The 19,577-nt window shown below is 41.4% G+C and overlaps 1 protein-coding gene across 27 annotated transcripts in view; it reads left to right on the forward strand.

The window, feature by feature from the left end:
- The window catches only part of LOC119498895 (receptor-type tyrosine-protein phosphatase F), a 201,114-nt gene that overhangs the window by 84,311 nt on the left and 97,226 nt on the right, over nt 1–19,577 (forward strand). The gene's annotated exons all lie outside the window — the stretch shown is intronic.

Consider the following 19,577-nt stretch of genomic DNA (forward strand, 5'->3'; position numbering starts at 1 on the left):
TTGGTGTCACGGAGGAGCAGATCTAGCTTAATGTAAACTCCACAAGGTGAAAAAAAAATGCAAGGAATGCGTTTTTAAATAAGATAGCATACAGTTCAGCAATTCAGCAAATGTATGACCTGGAATCCAGTTATATTGTAAGATATATTTGCCATTTATTGGCTATAATACTATATTTAATGTGTCTCCTCATCTCATTGAGTCAGTCAGCATTGTCCAAAACAGAAAATGAATCCCATAATGAATAAAAAAAAGCCTTATAGGGATGGCTAAAATATATGACTTCCCTGCTTATCCGGAGAACTTGCTCCATATATATAAACACTTTTAGCATGTTTCCACATATAGAGCCTCCCTCCATGCCTACAGGCTGGTTTGACCTCCGTGGACCTCCTTCCCCTTCTCGCCCATAGAGTTAATGTATGTGATTTATGTGGAGCGAGGCGCTGCACCTCTCCTTGCTCAGCCTTCCATATCGCTGAGCTGTGAGCATGAATTTCCTGTTTAATTGATTGTAATTTTGTCATGTGGGTGCTAGTCACAGCAGGACTTGATTTCATTAGAAACTTTCAAGAAAAAGGCTCCAGAGCTCGCCAGCAGGAGGATTAAGGCCGTCCACAGCCATTACACTGGCATTAAAGCAGATTCCCTCTCGTTCAAATACAGCCTTTCTATCCCTCGTTTGAATCCCATCTTTCTTACACCCACCCTTTCCTTTTTCTCTCTGTCCACGCTGATTTGATGATATCATCGACTGGGCTTGCGTAATCTTCCCGTAGGGACTTTTCTCCTGCATAAAGAAAGCTTCTCTTTCTGCACCGTCCTTTGCACTGTATCGTGAGGAATGCTGCACAAACAAACAGCACTAACGTGACATGAAGCGCACATGAATGAGATGAAATTACTCACAGTTTTAGTGTTGGAAGGGAGGGAGGGGTGGATCCCCTCAGTTAGTGGAATAGAAAGACGCACAACAGTCTTACTCAACAGTGAGCAACTGTTCTCACCAGCTGACGTGTTTTGCATGAAGTCGCGTTCTCTCTGTGATCCTGTGCTCAGTGTAGTAGCTGCTGACCCCTGAGTCAAGTGCCACACAGACACATGCCATATGATAGATGGCTTTATCTGTAGCGCTTTACTAGTGCACATTCACTGCAGACATTTTCAGCACGGGAACCAACCTTTAACCACGACAGCTTTACCAACAGTCTGTGTTTTGGCTTGAACCAAGTACAGTTATTATAAAATCTTTAAAGTCAGAATGAATTGAAAAGTTATATTTCTACAATTTCTCCTAATATACACCTATTTAAAGCTGCATTAAGCAATATTCTTTATGATAATATTAAATCGAGTGACAGAAATATGATAGGGTCGCTAGTGTTGACGATTCCACCAAAAATCAACACCTGAATTTGCACCTCCATGCAGAGGTGAGCCTCTCTAAGCTCTTTGTTTTGGTCTGACAAACCACAACAACGAAGGTTCATAGCAAACTGTGGACAGCTGCTCCCAGCCTACAAGCTCAAGCAAGCCAGCTCTACGCTACCTGTTCAGGGTGAAATGGCAGACAGCCAAAGTAAACGAATGGCTGGTGAAGTTGAAGTGTTCGTTGAACATTTCGCAATGTGAAGAGAGATAGATATTTAGTACTTTAGTAGGATGTTGCCAAGTTGCTCTGTATCTGCTAGAAGTAAGCAATCTGAGCCAAAACTGAAAACGATAACCTTATGAGCTGATAAAAGCATGTTGCTGTCATATTGTTTTAGAGTGTTTCCACTTGTTATTGTTCAAAAATGGTCGTGGTTGACGTTAACTTCACTGACTAGTGACTCACGTGACTACAGAGTGACTAACGATTCATGTGACTAGCGACTCATGGGACTAATCATACTAACAAGTCGCTTGACTAACAACTGACGTGACAAAATAAGTAAACACGGGCCACGGAGCAGCAGTCTCCTGGTGGAATGTCCTGTGTTTGTTTGACCCCTCACGATCTTAATACTACGTTACTTATCTGACCGTCGAATAATGCTGCGGGTGGGGTTTCATTAGAGTTAGTTGAAAGCCCGGTGTGTCACATACAGTCGCTAAAGGGTTCCTCTCTGTGTCGGTATCCGTGCCGAGGGTCACTAAACATGCAGTGGTGTGAGAATGGGTTGTCCTTAAATAAGTGGTTCGGCTTTTATAGAATTGGTGATAACCTTTCAAGTAGTTCATCGTTTTTCTTTGTCGTCAGAGGACGACTCACAAGTGTTACTGCAACCACAGAGGCTGGTAGAGGACAGAACCACACATCATATTTAATCAAAATAACTCCTCTGCTCGTCCAGAACCCCGAGGATGTGCTGGGCAACTTGGAGCCTGTTCATACGTGCACAAAAAAGTACAATCATTCACACAGAGTCATGCATATTCACTTCACACAAACACACTCGGTGCAAAGACACACACGCTCATGGAGCAAAGTTGTCAGCTCGGCTCTATTTTTAGACTATTGTTTGTAGCCCAGCGATACATCAAGTTCATATCAGCAGCACTACACAAGAAAACACCGGGGCAGCACCAAACAGACGGAGACTAATGATCCACCTCCTTAATGGGGCGGTTGTAGCCTGGAGGTTTGAGAAGTCGGTGTCACGTCACACCGTGTTGCCGTTTCGAATCAAATGATAAAAATCTGGAGAAAGTGACGAAGAAACCTGCCGAGCTTTTGTAAACTTATTGCATTGTGGTGCCCTTGAGCAAGGCACAGAAGCAGCAAAGCTTCACTTACCCATAGTAGAGGACTGTAGCGGTCTCGGGTAACACTGCTTAAAAACACGCCACGTCTCAGTCAACCTTCCCTGAATAAAGGTTGAGAAAATGACTTCATAAGCATAAACTTCCTGTTTGTGCATTCCAAAAGAAAAGCCTCAGTCTTTCCGCATGACTTAAAGTACATGCGAGTTTACATCCACATGGAAGTTGTCATAACACATTGAGCACCCCCGTCCAGAGAGGCAGTGAGAATGGAGAAGTCATTATAGCACTAAGTCGATCTGGATTATAGGTTTTAGCAGAGCAAAGGAAGGTCGAGCATTAATTATGATTATTCCATATACTGGCTCTTTATTTTGTTATGCCAAGCCTGCAAAATATGGATTATGACAGTCGTATCACTGTGCTCGAAGGAAAATATCAAGGTTCAGAAGTGCATTATAGTGTCTGGATCACTTGGTTGTGATTTTTAGTCTAATGGTGCCTTCAAATGGGGTTGTGTTTACCGTGTTCACGAGAAGAGTCCATATGAACGCCCCTCTCTTGTGGTATTCACAACCTCGTACGTGGAAAGTTTCTGAAAGCTCCGAGTTCACGAGTTGTGACGTTTTTGGTGACGCTGTCAGAAATGACGGGGGCCATGGAAGTTAATTTTTCGGTGTATAATAAGTTAATATATTGTAATTTTAGTCGTTTAATGTTTTTCTTCATAATTTTAGAATAGGTCTGAGGAAAATGTTGATATTCCCAACATCATTATGCCTTTGCATTTCCTGCATTATGTTACCGCTTGCTAGACGCCAACAGTAACGCTAATATTGCCGTTTCTTAGCATCGGTGTTCTCAAGACTTAACCACTTGAACGCCAAGCATATTGTGGACACGTCTTGGGTCCAAGTTAATATTGTGTCAGTACTGCCAACTGAAACCAGCAGGCAAGAATTCCCTTCACGAGATTTTATATTTGCATGGAAACATAAGAGCTGTCTCAAAATAGTGACTCGTGCAATTACTTTTCAAACTTAATATTTTAAGTTGACTTCACTCACTGGCAGTTACTTGACTTTCTGTGCCAGCAACTGGGTCAAAGGCTGTCAAATAATGACTAAGATGAATGTTACCGGTTGTATAGAAATGAATATGCATGTCACACTAGACCTGGATGTTATGTCTGGAGTCTGGTGCCCGTCTCTTTCTTAACCCTGAGCACAGATGAGGGGAGTTAGGGAAGTTAGGGGAGTTGTGACTGTATAGTTTAGCGTGCCACTCACCTGTTGGGAGTTACAATGGTATGTTTTCACTCCAGAGTCGAGTCGGGGCTTTAGCACTTTTGCAGTCATGAGTCTCGAGTCACTCTGTAATTCTGTCACGCTGTAACAGCCCCGCTCTTTGTTCGTGGCGGTTCTCACGCCCCCGCCCAAGAGGTCACACCGCTGAGACTTACATACGGGCCCAAAGTCAGCTCTGCCATCTTTCATTGTGTGTGTGTGAGAGAGAGACACACACACATGCAGCGGTAGAGTGGTAAAAACAGAGTTGTGTTTCTTTATTGTCGTCACACTGTCAACATCTGAGGATCCTTGTCTATAATCATCTTTCTCTCACTGTGATGTTTTGAATAATGGTCCACATGGAAAATTACTTTACAAATGTACAATTCTGCCCAGACTGTGTGTGTGTATATGTATAGAGAGAGAGTCAGTCAGTCAGTTATGTGCAGGTCTGACCTGGATGGATAAATGGTGCTGAGACAAGACGGGGATGTGTGATTGAGAAGAATTGTTGCTGTCAGTTTTTCACTTCGTTCCCTCTTTCATTTCTGTTTCTGTCTTCTTGTCTCTTTAACTTGTATTTCTTTGTATCTACTCCTTCCTCTGTTCTATCTTACTCTCTCTCTCTCTGTTAAATATAGTGGACAGTGTAGCTTTGACGTTGTAGGGCAGTTTAAAGAGATGACCAGAGGGAACAATGACTCATTACTTGGGTAACGATGCCGATGTTTTGACCTTGAGTGCCCCTCCTGAATTGAACTGCCTCAGTAAATGTTCAGGTAAATGGTGCTTGTCTCGGTGATGTATGAAATAAACTACTGCCGGACAGAAAAGACATCTCGGCTCACAACATCAGTCTTAAAAGCAGTGTGCTGTCACTTCTCCATGTCAAGGCAATATTTCATATTTTCACCGCCGTTAACATTTGATGAGCATGTAAAATGTAAAATGCAATGACTCAGATCAAGAAATGACTAAGGTGGTGTCAAAGCCGTGTCAAAGCCATGTCACAGCGCTAATGGTGATGATAAAACTGATGAGGCTCTGTGGGGCAATGAATAGAGTGACTGTTTTCACAATTGGAAGCTGACAGGTTTTCTCCACAACCAGAGCCAGATTGTTGCGCAACATCCCTAAAGGTGCATATTTTTAATTGGCTGCTGTCAGCAACCAGGAAATTGCAACATTTACAAGTCCTGGGAAAGGCCTACAGCGACCCAGACTTGTAACTTAGAAATAATAAGGCATATTTTCCCAAGTGAAAACAAATCAGCAAGATACTTGGTAGGCGATTCAACACAAACATCCAATTGGAAGTCACATATCACAGAGAAAAAAACACTGTACAAACATTAAAGCTGCTCTTATTTCCGTTTATGGCGTGAGAATGAAATTGCTCTGTTTGCTCTGCTTTAGTTCTGTATTTTCAAAACAAGCTGGAAGCTTGGAATCTTATTTCCAGCCAAAGTGGTTGTAGTCATTTGTATTAATAAAATGTCCTATCAAACCCCAGGAAAGTGAAGCTGCATTCCATTCAACTGTTATCAGGCCATTAAATAGGCGTTGTCGGTTGCTATAAGCACCATAGACTACTATGTTGTAAAAGTGAAAAGTGAAACTTAAACACAACACGTACTAACACGTTGTAAAACTGCATGAAACGTTACGTTTTGAACACAAACAAAAAGGCTTCTTTAGGTTTAGGCAACAAAACCACTTAGATAAGTTTATGGAAAAACAGTGGTTTTAGCTTAAAGTAACTACGTTTCCAAGGTGAAAACGAAACTCAGTGCTTGTTGGTTTCACACGGAATGCGAACACCGGCCTCCTGGTTAAAAACTAGGGCTGTCAAAGTTAACGCAATAATAACATGTTAACGCAAATTTGTTTTAACGCCACTAATTTCTTTAACGAATGCAACTTGCCATTTTTAAGGTTAAAGCGGGCCCAGTTTTACAGCTAGAGTGAAGATACTGGTATCATATGAAACTAGAAATACCTATGGAATCCATTGGTACCAACCATCTCAACCATGTGTGAAGGAGGTTAAATAACGCTCCAAACGTGCGCAACATTTTGTCAAGGAAAAACTGGCAGGGCCATTTTTTAAGGGGTCCCTTGACCTCTGACCTCAAGATCTGTGAATGAAAATGGGTTCTATGGGTACCCACGAGTCTCCCCTTTACAGACATGCCCACTTTATGATAATCATATGCATCTTGGGGCAAGTCATAGTCAAGTCAGCACACTGACAGCTGTTGTTGCCTGTTGGGTTTGAGTTTGCCATGTTATGATTTGAGCATATTTTTTATGCTAAATGTAATATATACATACATTTGTATAAAGCAATTATATTTGCCCACTCCCATGTTGATAAATGTATTAAGTACTTGACAAATCTCCCTTTAAGGTACATTTTGAACAGATAAAAAAATGTGTGATTAATTTGTGATTCATCACGATTAACTATGGACAATCATGCGATTAATCGCAATTAAATATTTTAATTGATCGACAGCACTAGTAAAAACCCTTTGTTTTGCATCCCATCCATCGCCCCCAACCTCCACTCCATACGAAGCTGCATGCTGTCTATACTACTGCGCCTGACTTCCGCTTCTGCTCCTGTCATAATTATTACGGTCGCTAGAGGTTCCTGTCGTGTTCTTTTATAACTTCTTTCGGTGATCTACCATGTGAATATATGATAAAACCTACTATTGGGTGTAAAAGGTTCCCATTCAACCCCAATTTATGGTGCTTATAGCGAGCGATAATGCCTATTCAACGGCCTGACAACAGTCAAATCTTAACTGCTTACCCACTGTAACTTTCAGTAGTTTCAGCAAAATTCCTCTAAAATAAAAAGTTAAAACCAACGTAAAAATGTCAAGCGGATAATCTGCAGAGCTCCTTGTGACTCCAGAGTATTCCTTAAGTGTGAGCAGAATCTCAGGTATACTCTGTGACTTTTCTGCTGTGCTGGAGAACATTCTCTTGTCCTTTGGGAGACAGCGGACCTGTCTCTAGGAAAAAGGAATGTTATCTAACGGTACCAGATCAAAAGCCCCCATCATTACCGGAATCCTCCGCTGTCAGAGCGCGAATTAGAAAGGTTCTCCTTCAGACCAGCTTGCACACCTTTTTTGAAGTTCCCCGGCAACTCGTTTCTGAACATGTAATGTCGAGAAAAAAATGATTTTTTTTTTTTGGAAAGGTCAAATGAGAAATATGCAAGGATTCAAAGCTTCTCCAGTGGTGAAAAAATATCCCCTTTGCTTAGTGAAAACATGTCAAACATCAAACTCTTGAGCGATTCAGCTCCTTGTAATATTAATAGAGTTCTGCCCTGTGAGTACATGTTATGCCTCTCTAATTTTAAAGATTGGAAAAGAGGCCATAATTATAAAGCAGTGTTAAAAACTCATCAGTTTCTGCACACCAAATTTCAAAATGGAACTCAGCAAAGTGTCCCAGCTTTACTGTGTTGACTGTATTTAGTTGCCCTGTGTTTGGTGGCAGTAAACAAATGGTTAGAAAAGGCCTTTATTTGCTTGGCATGCATTATAGTCCCTGGTGCAGAGGCAAAAAATGACTGCGACACAATGCCAGTAATAAATATCTCAGGAGCCAGGCAAGTGCGGACAACAAACCTGACTGGATAAACAGCATAGAAATCGCATTGCGCCTCTTCCCAGGCAAGATAAATACAGAAGCTATATCGGAATGATTTAATACCGAGCCCCGCTCCTCCGACAACTTAATCCTTTCCTTCGCGCTATTCAAATCATCCACAATGACCAGAATAAGGTCTGTTGTGTTACTGCTATTCCCCCCACATCACTTTTTCACTCTCTCTGATTCTCTTTTTGAATACTGGTGGGTTTCTGTAATGTTCATGCTGCAATTTCAATAGCTGTTCCCTCGTGTTGTTGAAGAAAGTAAGTGGTCAGTTCAGTGTTTAACATTACATTACTGTAGCTTATCTATGAAAATGATGCAGGGTGTGAAAGTTTGCATTTAGTTTAAGTAGAACAGGTTTGGCTTCCGTCTTTCCTAGGGGCAGGGCTGTTATTTGTCACGACATGCTGTAGGAATACAGAAGCACGAACCTGCACGCACACGAAACCATTCAGGGACACGAATCCTCACACACACACACACACACACACACACACACCGTACTACAGGTGCACCCCCCCCTACTGTATTTCTGAGCTCCATTGTGTCGGTCTGTGTCACAGATTTAATTTCTCCCACCATCTGCTGGCTGGAGGCCCAGCGTCGTAGATCATATCCAGCCTGACAGATACAAACTGCATCTGTCTATTCATGCTTCTCCCAAGGACTCACACAATATGGCAGGGTGGAATCACCCTCCTGGCCACCCAATCTGCATCCTCACATCCTTACTTCCAAGGACTTGGGCACTGTATGGGGGACAGATAGCTTTTTAGGTTTGGTCAGGGCTGTAGCATTTCTATTGTAGTCCCCATTTACCTTACCAAGATACACAGGAGATAAAAAGAAAACTACAAAACATAAACTTGTTTTCAACCTTGGAAAATCAGTCTAATAAGTAATATTAACATTAATTAAAAAATAGGAATTCTGGTTTTGCTGCTTGGCTTTTTGTATTATTTTGAGCTGGCCCAACACTGACGCTGGCAGATAGTCTTCACTCTTTAACCAATCAATTAATTTGTGCTATGCAGAGGAATGCAGATGAGCAGTTTGTTGAGATTTTGGGGGGTGATATCTGTGGCTTTAATTAGCAGCAGCCACCTTGCTGGAGTGTCCTTGAGCAGGACAATAACTCTGCCAGCTTGTTGTGGATCTGACCTTCTGCTGGTCTTGATGTGTGTGTGATCAATAAATTATCATTAAATTAAATTATCTTAAAAAAACACCCAGGAATAGGGCTGCACGATTTTGAAAAAAATATCAAATTGGGATTATTTTGACTGATATTGCTTTTGAGATATGATTTGCGATAATAGAGGGAATGATCATTTTTACATCATTATTCTCATTTTCATTGAACAACATGGTAAAATAATTATGGTGTGGTTTTTGCAGAGATTTGTACCAAACAAAGATGTTTTTCTTAAGCCTGTAGAATATGATGTGAAAGCCAGGACATCTCTGCAGCACCACAATATTTAATTTAAAATGGTATTTTGGCACATATTTCACATTTAACAAATATTGCAATTTCTTCCTCATCCTGCGATTAGAAAACTGCAGTAGGTCATATTGCAATTTTGATAAAAGTTTGATTAATTATGCAGCGCTAATCGGGAAGCAGATATCTAAAAAAAAGAATTTATATCTTTATAATTATTTATTATTAGTTATAATCTTCTGTTTTAAGTTAAATAATTTAAGATGAATGTGGTATGACCGATTGAGAATTTTTCATTTACTAGTCAAACTTAATGTTGTTAGGTTAATCGATCTGTCCTGTTAGATTTGTTTGATACCAGGACACATATCTCATGTTACGTAGCCTAGACATCTGGATGGAGTCATTGTTGCTTCGAGGCAACATTTTATCGTCTGTACTTGTCCATCAATTGCTGAATGCTTTTGGCAAGCTGTATCTGTAAAGACCGCAACGTCTGGTATGTCTGCGCCGTCAGTGCTGATCATGTCTATGGCCTAAGGGGAGAGAGGGAAAGAGGTCAATGAGTAAAAATAACATTTAATAAGTGGTTGATAGAATATTAGGGAACCAAGAGAGTCAGACATTTAATTGTATAGAGATTACGGCAACATTTTAGAGTCTATATATTTTTTTATATTTTTGTTTTTCTTGCCACTGGTGGTGAATTAGACCAGCTCTTTAAAACTCACTTAATCATTACAGCTTTGGCTGCTTCCCACCACTTTCTAAATTGTTGCGAGCATGTAATTTGGTATTAAAGCCTCAAAACACATCTGCAGCCTGTCCTAATGACTCGCGGAGCGGATTTACATTTTCTCTAATTTATCCCATAACTTCAACCACTTTGGCGAAAACTCAACATCCTGAAAGGTGTTAAGGAACAGCTAATGCTGGGACGTATTTATCCTGTTTTAAGTGGGCCAGCGCTTTTCAAAGAGTGTCAGAGCTTTTCACTTTCTCCCAAAGAAACACATTTGCTCAAACTCCTAAGTACAAGAAGCAGGAAAAAAGAAAACGAACGTAGACGAAATTCTTCCTTTTGGTATCATCTGATGCACTGATGATGGTGTCAGCTCCAGTCTTTTGGGGAATCATCAAAACCATTCAAACATAAAATAATTATGCGTAGTTAAAGTTGTTGTCTCTTGTGTATAATCACCTAGACAGGGTGGGTGGACACTATAATAATAACACCTGTACAGTTACAGCAATAAATACGGCTTTTGTGCAAATACAGTGGGGGAATAAACAGGAACAGCTCACCCATTATTCCATGGTTGTTTCTGATATTGTGTCCATACATAGCTACAATAAAACATTATGGCTCCTGCTGTCATACAGTTATTGAGAGCAGAGCTGCAGCCTGTCACTGTTTTAAACCCTAAGTTATGGCCACTGTCGATTGTCAGGCCATATTGAACTCCTTATCTGGATTTTGTCTCTGGGCTTCAGAAGATATTGGAGATGTGACAAGACATGCGCATCCCTTGATATCTGCGCATCATCTGGAACAGACAGCGATATCCGTGAATTGACATCTGCTATTAAATATCTGCCACAAACAGCTGCAACAGACATTCATTATTCAATTACAGATTTTACTGAAGACTTGTTTGCGAGAGCGTGACCGATGTGATTATCAATAGTGTTTCACCATGCGTGCAGCGACAGACTGCTTCCTCCATTGAGTGTTAAGCAAAGTAACAGGTCATCTTTTTTTCCCCCCTTGGGTTGATACTTTTTGTGTTAGTCCCTACGTTTGCACGCACTTGCTCATGATTATCTGACGTTTTTATTGGAGCGTTTCACTCAAAACCAGACAAGAGGCCAGCAGGGAGAGACAGTCAGACATCTAAATATGAAGATCCAATGTTATTTTTCCAGAAATATAAGCGGCCTCACTGAATATGAACACAGAGAGTGATGGAAGCTGTCACTCACTCATGTGTTCCTGAATCAAATTGATATTTGAAGGGTCAAATGCAAGTCAAACACTTACTTACACCTGAGCACTCTGAGCCCTGCAGACAGTTACAGTGTAAATTTGTAGCGAATCAATTTGTTCATTGCTTCATGCTTTTTTTTCTTACTTTAGTTGAAAGTGTTTAATGTTCAGCCTTGGATCAACCCCCACCCTTGTTACCGTTCTGCATTTTTCTACTTCAACAGTTGTTATTAGGAAGTATATTACATTTAATTTCCTCTCCGTGGCACAGGAAAAACTCGACAATGTAAATCAGAAGTGGGCTGAAATTAATTTTTGCTTTACAGTTGATAAAAGCAGGAGTTATATTTTCAAAAATGCACAGAATTCAATACAAGAAATGACTAGGGATGTCGAAGTTCACAATCTAATTTTAACGCCACTATTTTCTTTAACGTATTAATACAATCCATATTTCCGAGGTTGTAGCGGGCTCAATTTTAAAGTTAGACTGAAGATACTGGTATCATATGAAACTAAAAAAAACTAAGGAATCCATTGGTACCAACCATGGCATACTAGCTTGTCGTGAAGGAGGATAAATAACGCTCCAAACTTATCTGAAATTTTGGTGAGGAAACACTGTCATGGCCATTTTCAAAGGCGTCCCTTGACCTCTGACCTCAAGATACGTGATTGAAAATGGGTTCTATGGGTACCCACGAGTCTCTCCTTTACAGACATGCCCATTTTATGATAATCACATGCAGTTTGGGGCAAGTCATAGTCAAGTCAGCACACTGACACACTGACAGCTGTTGTTGCCTGTTGGGCTGCAGTTTGCCATATTATGATTTGAGCATATTTTTTTATGCTTAATGCAGTACCTGTGAGGGTTTCTGGACAATATTTGTCATTGTTTTGTGTTGTTAACTGATTTCCAGTAATAAATATATGCATACATACATTTGCATAAAGCTGCATATTTGCCCACTCCTATGTTGATAAGAGTATTAAATACTTGACAAATCTCCCTTTAATGTACATTTTGAACAGATAAAAGATGTGTGATTAATTTGCGTTTAATCATGATTAACTATGGACAATCATGCGATTAATCGTGATTAAATATTTTAATCAATTGACAGCCGTAGAAAGGACCTTTGTTTGTTTTGTTGTTTTGATTTAATAGATTTCTAACAGTTGCTTCATATTATTAGCCCTCACAATGTATTGCACATTGTATTGGTTGGTTTATTATAGATGCCTGTCTCTGTCTGTCTCTAAGTCATGCAAAACCATCAATTAGACAACACTCCAATATAGACACCACACCAGAAAACTAGAAATCCCAGTATAATGGAAGACAGTTAATCTAAATGAATGCAAATTGATTTACAACTCTGGTCATTTTTAGGCCACAGTTGTTGTGTTGAAGCACATTCATTATTAATAGCATTTTCAAATATTTTGCCCACCACTATTTATTTAACACAACACACCACCTCAAAAATGACCATGGTAACACATTACTGATGCAATCTCAACAAAAATGTAATATATTATTGCTAGGCTTTTTTTTTTATTATATTGCATTTGCTGCATCATATTGTGCACAAGTTTCTGTATGAAATAAGTAAAAGTAAAAACATCACCGAGTGCACATAAGAAAACCCCCACCTGACATTGCTTTATTTGTTAATAATGAAGGCCGGGGCCTGCACCCCGGCAGGTAAAGAGCAAGGTCCACCTTAAAGCTCTGCAGGCCAATGAGTCAACGGCTCCCCAGGCCCTGACTGGCCATGGATGGATGGGCTCGCTGCATGTCAGGGGGGTTCTAATACCTACACTCAATGAGCTGGCTAATGGGAGTCCTTTCACCCTGACCCCCTTTTCCTCACACATTTACACACCAAGCCCTCTTGGCTTACCCACTGGGCCATAGAAAGCAGGGGAGAACGGCTTGGCTCACTATCAGCCTTATAGCTCGGCCTTAAGCTTGACATTTTCCTCATGTTTAAGAGGCATAGTCCCATTTTCTCTAAGCTGCTAAGCTGTGTTTCTCAAGGTTGTAGTTGTTCGGCCTGCTTACAGCTGTCAAAGGCACTGTTGATTTTGCATGCATTACATCAGCATCAATATTTTTAACCTGTTTTGCAAGGTGAGGTTGACTGAGCAAGCATGCTCGGATTCAGGTCTGCCCGGCTGCTTAACACTCTGTTCACCAAGGAGTTTGAAGCACTTACCCGTTCCTTTTTTTTATTTGTAAGGTAATGCAGGTGTTTGTCATTTCCTAATGAAATTGTGGTGAGGTTAGGACCAAGATAGTACCAAATACAGGAAACAATATACTAAAATGGTCAGTGGAACCTTAAATATAGGTTAGCAATATTAACCTATATCACTGATATTATGTTAATAGACATATGATTATATCGTGTAAATAATCCAGTGCCTCTTGAATAATTTTATACATATATATATATTAGGGCTTTCCCGAATACCATTTTTGAGCTTCAAAGCTTCAGTGAGTAATATTCAAAGCTTCTCGGCACGGCCGTTTGAGAATAACTAATAATAATTAATGTTGAATATGAATAACGATTAATGTTGTGGGATTATTCCTTATTTCATGGGATATTTTGAGATTTATACTTTATTATTACATACTTAAATTGAAAAAAGTTGACAAAATTTGCCAAAAAATACAAAATGCACAATAAACAAAACCACAGATGATTTTGACTGACGGTATTATTATTATTTTTTTAGTAGCATTTTCTATCGAGATTGCGATAATATTGCTGTTGTGAATTCTTTTAGCCACGATAATCATGTAGAGAAAATCTGACATTGTGACAGCCCTGATAAATGTAGTAGAATCAGATTTGGTTTAACTGTAAACTTGATAATATTCAACATTCATAGCTGCCAGCTAATTCACTATAACCACAGAATAACAGCAGCCATCGTGCCTTTTGTGGTCGAAGGTGTTTCGACCTTTCCATCATAGTTATGTTTCTTTCACCTCTTTGCTACTGTTGACCAACACTGATGAAATTACTGCATTTGGAGGTGAGCAGTTAATAGGTCGTGCCACAGTGCGGTGTTTCCGAACACCCAACACTTCTGCAAACCATTCCATAGCTGAGGCTGTCGACATTGACTCACAGACTATTATTCTTTATCTCAGACCGAGGGAATAAGTAAAGGCTGTCACAGGAGCCCAGTCAGTGAGGATTTAATTAACAGAACCTGCCACATTCCACTACATCCACTGCCTTTCTCAGAACTCATAAAAGCCATCCCTATCTGCTGTAATTACACTAAACATGTCACAATAAAGCTCTGCCGATGATTAATTTGAGTCGTGGAGAGGATCAATTAATTCATTTATTTGCAAACCACCGCTCTGCTTCCTTTTGTAGACCGATTTCATTAACCGTCACGCTTCCTGATTTTTGGTCCTGTCCTTGTTCTTTTTTTCCGAGACACCTGGAGGAATAGTCTTATTAGCCACATCGTGTTACCACATAAATTTACCATGAGCTCTTAGCTTTTCCCACCTTAGAGCCAGTTACATTAAAATGAGTAGTAAACCACAAACCGTGTAGTCTGTAATACTATAATCTCAAGGGTCTTCAATCAAACTCCTGTTGGTAGGTCCACAAGGCAAGCAGTAGAGCTGTAATCTCAAAATGAAAGCCTACAGCTGTGCTACTCGTATAGCGTAGTTAATGGAGGATGTGATTCTGTGCAGCAGTGCTTGTCCCACAAGGTGACTCGGTCAGCATAACCATGTGAATTCAGAGGACCACCCTTGGGTTGCAGTAATGGTCGGAGGCCACGGTTATGTACTAACTGGTGCGCAGCAGCATAAATAACAGGCGCGGGGCATCTGGCAGGGCCGTAGATCATACTGACGACAGTGGAAGTATGATATCAGATAGGAGAAAAAGGGAGAAGTAGAGATGAATAGGAAAGTGGAGAGAGGGAGATGATAAAAAGAGATGAAGGAAAGGAAGGAGTTGGGGGGGAATTAGATGACTGTTATTGATTATCTGCCTGTAGGCGAGGATGTGAGGCCAAATGTTCTGCTCTGCTAGACAAAAAAGTGTATTATTTCAAAGGTCGTGGCATGCATTACAGTCTTTTTACTCCAAGTACACTTGGATAAACAGCAGAATAACAGCGCCGTGATACGACCACCAGCATGTAGCGCAGGGTGTGCTAACAACGGCATTAACAGTGTTTTTGTTATGACTGTGTTTTTGTCACGGTCCGTTGCATGCAGGTGTGTCTGTGCGTGCAGCTCATCTATCCCGAGCACTGTTTGTTTGATGCACTACTATCGCCATAGCAACTGCCATAACACCTGGTCTAAGAGATAGCGTGCCAGAGACAACAGGCTTGACGAGAAGTCGAGACGTATTTCAATGCACATTTCGGTGCACACTGTACATTTGCCTCCATTTCCATGGAGATTCTTTTTTTTTTTTTACCATTTTCATGTCATTACAACAGTATTACATCAATGGCCTCCTTGGCGTGTCTTTGATGTCGGGGTGTGCCGTGTCATCCCTGCTGAGGAGACCTCTGCAGTGGGAGCTCTGCCAGCTAGTATTTCTCTGAAGAGCAGGAGGGTCCTGCTCACATGCCCTTCATGGCAGAACATGTGAGAAAACTCCTTGCCCTCCGATGTTTTGCAAGTCAAAGGCGCCGAGGCAGTTACATGAACACCAGCCGGGTCTGTCTGCCTGCCTGCCTGCCTTTCTGTGGGACTTATTAGTCGCTGCCTGAATGTCACAGGATTTCAGAAAGAAACACCTGCATGTGCTACTATCAAAGATGAAAGTTAACTGTTAATAAGCAATAGCTGTAATGATGTATTGTTACCGTAACTGGAAACACTGTTGTCACTTGATTTTTATCCATTACTACTTTACATCAGAGTGTAATACCACCATCACCTTCTTGTTCCTCATAAATCCATCCATCCATCAGCTATACTCGCTTATCCTTGAGGGTCGAGGGGGGGTTGAGCCGATCTCAGCTGACATCGGGGCAGGAGGCGGGGTTCACCCTGGACAGGTCGCCAGTCAGTCACAGGGCTGACACACAGGCCCCGGTCAGACCTGGCATTAACATGCGAGTGGACAGCTCTAACCCGTCAGTTCACACCTGGCATTAGAATGCATCTCATGCGTCTCGAGTGACCATGTGTGATCGAATCTCACTTCCCATCTCTATATGCAAATAAATACGTATCATTTCCGTTTGCAAAGACCAAATGCATTGTTGTTGTTAATCAGCGAGATACAGCAGTAGTAATATCCTACATATTCGTGAATTTTGATACATTTTATGAACAGAAAAATTAGGGCTGTCAAAGTTAATGCAATAATAATGCGTTAACACAAATTCGTTTTAACGCCACTAACGCATTACCCCAACTTGCTGTTGGGCCCAGCAGCTATTCGATCTTTCAGAGGTTGTAGCGGGCTCAGTTATAAAGCTAGAGTGAAGGTACTGGCATCATATGAAACTAGAAAACCTAAGGAATCCATTGGTAATCCCAATCAGTTTGGGGCAAGTCATTGTCAAGCCAGCACACTGACACATTGACAACATCAACTGCCTGTTGGGCTTCAGTTTGCCATGTTATGATTTGAATATATTTTTTTATGCTAAATGCAGTACCTGTGAAGGTTTCTGGACAATATTTGTCATTGTTTTGTGTTATTAATTAATTTAAAGCAAGCATATTTGCCCACTCCCATGTTGATAAGAATATTAAGTACTTGACAAATCTCCCTTTAAGGTACATTTTGAACAGATAAAAAATGTGCGATTAATCATGATTAATTATTTCTATACCACACTCACCTACACAACATAAATATGGCTATTGTCTACCGGTAGTCCCTGTTGGACCTCCTTGACGCACAGAGCTTCAGAGAGCAGGCGATGAAAGGGAGCGGCAAGGCAGGCGTCGGATCTGTGCAGAGCACTCGAACAGAAACACCGACACATCACCGACAAACTCTTAAGCTATTTTGTTCAGTTGCCTCTTGATGCAGTCTATATGTGCAGGGGCTTTATTGTGAAAGGTCAGAACGTAAGGAGTGAAGCTGCTGTGCTTTGCTGTTGACAATCTGGGAGTAATAAAGTGTTTGCCGTTATTTTATTACCTTCATAAAGTATAGGCGCAACGTAACCCTCGGCTAGACAAGCTGTTGTGATCACCTCTCGGTTAGTAACAAACACACACGCACGCACGCACGCACACACACATACATCAGTTTAGTAGGCGGTCCTTCATTGTGGCCCAGACCATTTCCGAATGTGGTCCGAGTGATCGGATCTTAATGCGTCCTCAATGCGTCTTGAGTGCGTTCACACCTGGATCACCCAGGATGCATGTTAATTCCAGGTCTGAACAGGGCTATAGGTTGACCTACGGGCAACCTCCAGGCCTTAGGTGGGTCATGTCTTTGGGGGGAAAACCAGGGGAAACCCACTCAGGCACAGAAAGAACATGCAAACTCATAAATCCTTTGCAGATAAACATTTTCCAAGTGAACTTGCTGAATGTTTTGAACACGACCAGCGATCCAACTATTCATAGAGCTCTTCCGGCTGAACTCGTGTTAGCTTTGGCTTTGTGTTTGCACCTCCCACTGGCGCTGACACGCCTCACACACTTCCGTGTCTCAAATGTCTGTCTCGACGGTGTTCTTGGCTAGAAACAGCCGCAGGCCATGCGCTTTGTTTCTGTACACGACTCGTCTGCTTTTCACTGCCAGACTGACTCAAGACCAGTCGAGACGTCGACAACACTTATTGCACTATATTTAGTTTCCCTCACAGGTTGGGCTAGCAGAAAGGTGAATAATTAAAGGGCTTTATCAGGTAGGAAACACTCAGACTGCAATCTTTGTAGTTTCAACAAATTTAACCTCTTTCAAACATTTAGCCATCAATTAAAGCTAAATGCTAAACATCCCCACACACATGCAAATTAAATACCCAAACGGCCTACATATTCTCTAGAAGTGCATAAACCTTTTCCTTTTTTCTACCTATTAAGACAGTGCACTGATGTATGTTTAAAAGATTTTAGAGCAGTAATATTTCATGAGGCAAGTGGCTGTGTTGCTGTCACTCTGGTCCTTTGGTTCGCACTATCAAAGGAGACATCACCTTTAATTGTTGTCATCCGTCACTTGGCAATTGGCACACATGGAGATCAGAAGGCCTTTTATTTCTCGCTGGAAATGAGATCAGCTCAGATGCAGAAGCTGAGGAAGTTAAGAAAGGCTTCACCTTCATTTTTGATGGCACACGTTGATGCTGAGTTAGATTAACTATTGATACAGAATGAAGCAAGACGGTGTGGGCAGCTAGCGAGCATGCACACAACTCCTGTTCATGTTGCAGCGATGTTTTGACATGAATATTGCTCGCCATACGTTTCATGATTGCATGTTCTCTCTGAAGGGACCTTTCACTCACTTAAAACATTCATAGCATCACATGCCATTCGCCACTTTTTGCACTTGAGAGTGTAAGAACGGAGGAGATTCTGTACTAGGACACACTGAAATGGAAATGAGGATTTTTTTTTATGCAGAGCTGTTGTATCTTGTGCCACTGTGTCAGGGCTCCCCTGTTATGAGGGAACTGGGGTGTCTGGAGTGTTTTCCCCCATTGAGATGAGTATGTTTGGGCTGAGGGGAAAAACGCTAGCTGACGCTAGTGTGGGATTGAGCTCCAGCAGCCTCCCAGTGGGACAGGAGGACAGGGACGGGTCTCTTTCAGCAGGGCTCTGATTAGACCCATCGCCCTAGCTGCCACGCTCCACTCACACTGGTAATTGGAGCTGGCAGGAGGTTGGCATGCCCCCCTCCTCTCCTCCCCCCTTTCCCTCTCCTTTTTACTCTTTTCCCTCTCTCTCCTCTCTCATCTGAATCTTACCTCTCTGGTCCGGCCTGTGGCTATTACAACAGAGGCACACCTCCTTGACACAACAGTTTATGATCATGTTTTCTTAATTTCACTAATTACCATATTTGTAATTTTCTCTTGACGCATGATATTGGCCATGTCTCCCCATTCATTTTGTGTATAGTCAAGGCCCCCACTGCTATCCTAATTGAGTAGTACAACCACAAACCCACAGAAAGCCTTCCCCTCCTGCCCTCTCCTTCCTACCGTGCTGCTGTAACCGCTGTAAACAAGTTCATCTGCTAAGCTGCTCGTATTGCAGTATGGCTGTGTGCGTGATAAACGGCTGTTGAGAGAACAATGTTCCGTATTTTTCACATCATGAAGGAACCAGTTCATGCGTACATAGCTTTGTGTCCGACGCCTTTCTGCCTCTGGCCTTACGTATTTGCAAATCCAGGGCGTTTCTACTGCTTTTTGTTTGAACAACTGTGTCACAGAAGCA

Source organism: Sebastes umbrosus, chromosome 12 (assembly GCF_015220745.1).
Source record: "Sebastes umbrosus isolate fSebUmb1 chromosome 12, fSebUmb1.pri, whole genome shotgun sequence".
Lineage (NCBI taxonomy): Eukaryota > Metazoa > Chordata > Actinopteri > Perciformes > Sebastidae > Sebastes > Sebastes umbrosus.